We start from the raw sequence: 6,076 nt of genomic DNA, 5'->3' as shown, positions 1-6,076 counted from the left end.
TAAACATAAAATGAATATTGAAAATATAAACAGAAGAATTCTTTTGTAAGCATTCCTTTTATTCCAGAAACACCTGTGAGAAGCAGAACAGCTTCAAGACTTAAAACAGTTGATTTCTAAGAGAGAGAACATAGAAGAAATCACAACCCCCGGCAAGCTCAGACGGTAATGGTCACACCTGGCCCTCCAGTAAAAGTAAACATTTTGTGTCAGTACAATAAAAAGAAAGACTAAATATTAAAGCTACGTGAATATGTGAAGTGTTTGAGCTTTCTTTGTACAACTTCTAAAATCTGAGTTTGTATTAAAATTAAATATATAAAACAATAAAAAATAAAAGTGCATTGTTTGATCTCCACAATTTTGTAAATTTTCTACTTTTCCTTCCATTATTGATTTCTAGCCTCATCCCATTGTGATCAGAGAAGATACTTTGTATGATATCTTTTTTTTTTTTTTTAACTAGGCTCCGTGCCCAGTGTGGAGCCCAACATGGGGCCTGAACTCATGACCCTGAGACCAAGACCTGAGGCAAGATTAAGAGTTGGACACCCAACTGACTGAGCCACCCCGGCGCCCCAATACCTTTTAAAATCCACTGAGACTTAACTAGTAACCTCACATACGGTCCATCCGGGAAAATATCTGGTGTGCACTTGTGAAAAATGTGTGCGTGGTTGTTGGTGGTTGGGTGTTCTGTGTGTCTGTTCGATCTGGTTGGTTTATTGTGTTAAGTCCTCTGTTTCCTTATTTATCTTTTTTCTGGTTCTTCTCCCTATTATTGTGGGTGGGGTCATCAAATCTCCAACTATTATTGTAAGACTGGCTGTTTCTTCCTTCAATTTTGTCAGTTTTTGCCTCCTATATTTTGATAGTCAGCTAGGTGTGTAAATGTTTATATTTCTTATTGTATTGAACTTATTTTTTGCTGTATTGGACTTGTTATTAATATATAATGTCCTTATTAATTTAAAGTCTATTTTCTCGGATGCTAGTGTGGCCAGCCCTGCTTCCTCTGGTCACTATTTGCATGGAGTATGTTTTTCCATCCTTTCACTTTCAATCTGTTTGTGTCTTTGGATCTCAGGTGAGTCTCTTGTAGACAACCTATGGTTGGATCTTGTGTCTTTCCCATTCTGCCAATCTCTGTCTTTGATTGGGGAGTTTGGTTCATTCACATTTATGATTTTGGCGATAAGGAGGGATTTAGTTCTGTCATTGTGCTTACAATTTTTTGTCCCCCATTTCCTGAATTACTGTCTTCTTTTGTACTTAGTTGATTTTTTGTAGTGAAATATTCAAATTCCTTTCTCTTTTCCTTTTGTGTATATTCCAAAGCTGTTTTATTTGTGGTTACTATGGAGATTGTATTTAAAATACCAAACTTATAATAGTCTAGCTTGAATTTATATAATTTATATCAGATTAACTTGAAGAACAATAAAACCTCTGCTCCTTTATAGCTCTGTCCCCTCCCCTTTCAATTGTTAATGTCACAAAATTATACCTATGTACATTATGTGCATTTTAAAATTCTTTTAAATCCATCATTCTCTTAAATTATGCAGAAAACAAGATTTGAAATTACAAACCAAAGTTACAATACTAGCTTTTAAACTAATAACTTTTAAAAAATGAATTAGTCTTTTAAATCATGTAGGAAACAAAAAGTGCAGTTTCAGACTGATGTTACAACACTTTTATAATTGTTCATGTATTTACTTTTATTGAGATCTTTATTTCTCCATATGGCTGCAAGCTACTGTCTACTGTCCTTTCATTTCACCCTTCAGGACTCCCTTGAGCATTTCTTCCAGGGCAGGTCTACATGGGAATGTTTTGTTGGATACATGATTCTTAGTTGACAGGTTTTTTTCTCTTAGCACTTTGAATATGTTGACCCACTATCTTCTGGCCTCCAAAATTTCTAATGAAAAATCTGCTGATCACCTTATTCAAGAGCCATCGTGCGTGATGTGTTGCTTGTCTCTTGCAGCTTTTGAGATTCTCTCTGTCTTTGTCTGCGATCCCCACGATGGGTATGCTGATCTGCTTGATGGTGTCCCACAGGTCTCTTAGGCTCTGTTGGTCTTTTTCATAAAGTTTCTGTTGATATAGTTTTTCCTCTGAATGGGCTATACTTTCCAATTTCCTTGCATGCCTTGTGATTTCCTGTTGAACACTGAACCCTGAACGTTTGTATTTAATAACGTGGTTTCTCTGGAAATCAAATTCTCCCCCTGCCCTAAGGTTTGCTGTTTTCTGTTATTGTTTTTCTTTTGCTTTGATTATTGGGCTGAGGATCAGCCTGAGGTGTAACTAAGGGTCTTCTCAGGTCTTTTTTGAGCCCTTTCCTGGACACGTATGGTCACTTTCTATTTTTCCCCTCATATGCAGTTGTTTTTAATACCTGGTTCCCAAAAAATGAAAAAGAAAAAGTAAAGTAGTGAGAAGGGTGCTGGCCCTTTAATTCCCCTGAAAGTCTGTTCAGCTGGAGGGAGAGGGTCTTACAACAATGTGAGGAGGGGCAACAAACGACTGCCTGCCTATTGGTCTGTACCTGTGNGAGGGGCAACAACAACTGCCTGCCTATTGGTCTGTACCTGTGTTATTAAAATTAGCAGTCAGAGCCCAGATCCCCACTATTTGGAGGACTGGGGTTTTTTGCACACCCTGGCTTCTGCACACTGTTCCAGAAATAGGTGGATGATTGCCTGCTATGTGGCTGGGGGTGGAAGATGGGGATGGGTCGCTGCTACTGTGCTGAGAGCTGAAATGGACCACAAGTAGCTGCAATTTACCTTCTAAGCCTGGAAGTTACAAGACTTCAACAGACTCCTCCATTCAAAATGGCTATTGCATCCAATGGTTTCTGCCCCTGCCACTGTGGTCCAGGTGGGAGGCTGTTTCTCACCGACAGGTGCTTCCTACTCTGCCATCTTCCCAGAACGCTCTCCTAAAAATAGTACTCCTTTTAAAGACCCTAATAAATGGATCACCCACTGAAATGCGGGATATGTTTCCCCTCACAGTGTGGTATTTTTGTGTTTAAAGCAGTATTTCTGGGGTGCCTGGGTGGCTCAGTCACTTGAGCATCCAACTCTTGATTTTGGCTCAGGTCATCATCTCAGGGTCGTGGGATTGGCCCTGTTTGGGGCTCCATGCTCAGCAGGGAGTCTGCCTGGGAGTCTCCCTCTCCCTCAGGCCCTCCCCCCACTCGCACAGGCTCTCTAAATAAATAAATACACAAAATCTTTTTTTTAAAGCAGTATTTCTTATAGGACCATACTGATCACACAGCAGTTCCAAGAATGTCAGCTATAACGACATATACAATCGAAACAAGACAGGCTGATTAAGAATTCACATAGTGTAAAAATACACATATTAAAAGTTAACTGTGTGGACAGATGCATGCAGCAATAGGAGTAGTTGATGGGGAAGCTGGGGGTCGAGAGATCATATGAAGTAATACTGCTTTCCCCCCCAGTGCAGAAAATAACTTCCCCTAACAGACACTCCACACACATGAAAATACACAAGGGTAAATCACGACCTGTGACACATGTGGTCTAAAGTGGTCTCACTGTGATCTTTCTGTGGTACTTCCACAAAAACAGTGAATAGTGGACCCCATGAAGTACTGGGAAGCACCAATTGTTATCCTAGGTTGGACTTGGAACATATTTAACTCGACAATAGCATTTATACATAGCCAATGTCAACTTTTGCTATGTTTAATTCACAGTTGACGTGCACTTAGACTGGACAATTTTGATGGTTATATTAACATTAATAATAAAACATGCAGTTATTTTACCAGCAAAATAGGTTTATTTGGGAATAGCAGACAATTTCAATCCAGGACAAACAAGCTACAACAAAACCATAGGCATGTCCAAGAAACAAAGGAGAGGAGCATTCTTTCTTGGAGAAGGAGGCTGTTGGGACGGGCTGTTCAAAGGAAGGTCTGCTGGAGAGAAGCAGGAGCTCAGGGTGATGAGGCTTCTTGCTGGCTGAGCTGCAGGGGTGGCGGGTTTCTTGTAGGAGAGCCTGTGGCTGGTGAGTCTTTCCTGGGGAAGGTTCATCTGTGGGGCCTTTAACTGATGGTGTTTCCTGGGATTGATGTGGACTGGCATGTGTGAGACTTGTCATCTCTGGCTTCCTGATTTGTTTTAGTTGTTTCCCTTTATTAATATTCACAGTCTTTTTTTTAAATTATATTATGTTAGTCACCATACAGTACATCCCTAGTTTTTGATGTAAAGTTCCATGATTCATTACTTGCGTATAACACCGAGTGCACCATGCAATACGTGCCCTCCTTAATACCCATCACCAGTCTATCTCATTCCCCGCCGCCGAAGCCCTCAGTTTGTTTCCCAGAGTCCATAGTCTCTCATGGTTCATTCCCCCTTCTGTTTACCCCCTGTTCCTTCTTCCCTTTCTTCTCCTACCAATCTTCCTACTTCTTATGTTCCATAAATGAGTGAAACCATGTGATAATTGTCTTTCTCTGCTTGACTTATTTCACTTAGCATAATCTCCTCCAGTCCCGTCCATGTTGCTGCAAATGTTGGGTAATCGTTCTTTCTGATGGCTGAGTAATATTCCATTGTATATATGGACCACAGCTTCTTAATCCGGTCATCTGTTGAAGGACATCTTGGCTCCTTCCACAATTTAGTTATTGTGGATAATGCTGCTATGAACACTGGGGTGCATATGGCCCTTCTCTTCACTACGTCTGTATCTTTGGGGTAAATACCCAGTAGTGCAATTGCTGGATCATAAAGTAGCTCGAAAAGGAAAAACAAAGCTGGGGGCATCATGTTGCCTGATTTCAAGCTGTACTACAAAGCTGTGATCACAAAGACAGCATGGCGCTGGCACAAAAACAGACACATAGACCAATGGAACAGAATAGAGAACCCAGAAATGGACCCTCGGCTCTTTGGGCAACTAATCTTTGACAAAGCAGGAAAAAACATCCGGTGGAAAAAAGACAGTCTCTTCAATAAATGGTGCTGGGAAAATTGGACAGCTACATGCAAAAGAATGAAACTTGACCACTCTCTCACAGCATACACAAAGATAAACTCCAAATGGATGAAAGACCTCGATGTGAGACAGGAATCCATCAAAATCCTAGAGGAGAGCATAGGCAGCAACCTCTACGACATCGGCCAGAGCAACCTTTTAATGACACATCTCCAAAGGCAAGAGAAACAAAAGATAAAATTAACTTATGGGACTTCATCAAGATAAAAAGCTTCTGCACAGCCAAGGAAACAGTCAAAAAAACTAAGAGGCAGCCCATGGAATGGGAGAATATATTTGCAAAGGACNAATACTACAGATAAAAGTTTAGTATCCAAACTCTTTAAAGAACTTCTCAAACTCAATACACGGAAACAAATAATCAAATCAAAAAATGGGCAGAAGATATGAACAGACACTTTTCTTTTTCTTGTCTTTTTTTTTTTAAGATTTTATTTATTTATTTGACAGAGAGAGAGACAGCCGGCAAGAGAGGGAACACAAGCAGGGGGAGTGGGAGAGGAAGAAGCAGGCTCATAGCGGAGGAGCCCGATATGGGGCTCGATCCCAGAACGCTGGGATCATGCCCTGAGCCGAAGGCAGACACTTAACGACTGCGCCATCCAGGCGCCCCTGAACAGACCCTTTTCCAATGAAGACATACAAATGGCTAACAGACACATGAAAAAATGTTCAAAATCATTAGCCATCAGGGAAATTCAAATCAAAACCACACTGAGATACCACCTTATGCCAGTTAGAATGGCAAAAATGGACAAAGCAAGAAACGACAAATGTTGGAGAGGATGTGGAGAAAGGATCCCTCCTACATTGTTGGTGGGAATGCAAGTTGGTACAGCCACTCTGGAAAACAGTGTGGAGGTCCCTTAAAAATATTCACAGTCTTTTGACCTCAAAGTGATTACTGAAATACTCTTAAAAATACACGAAATTTAAGGGCGCCTGGTTGGCGTAGTTGGTTAAGCATCTGACTCTGGTTTCAGCTCAGGTCATGATCTCATGGGTCCTTCCTAGG

Source organism: Ailuropoda melanoleuca, chromosome 11, assembly GCF_002007445.2.
Source record: "Ailuropoda melanoleuca isolate Jingjing chromosome 11, ASM200744v2, whole genome shotgun sequence".
NCBI classification, from domain to species: domain Eukaryota; kingdom Metazoa; phylum Chordata; class Mammalia; order Carnivora; family Ursidae; genus Ailuropoda; species Ailuropoda melanoleuca.
The sequence above is the reverse complement of the archived record's forward strand: the minus strand, read 5'-3'. Positions refer to the sequence as shown.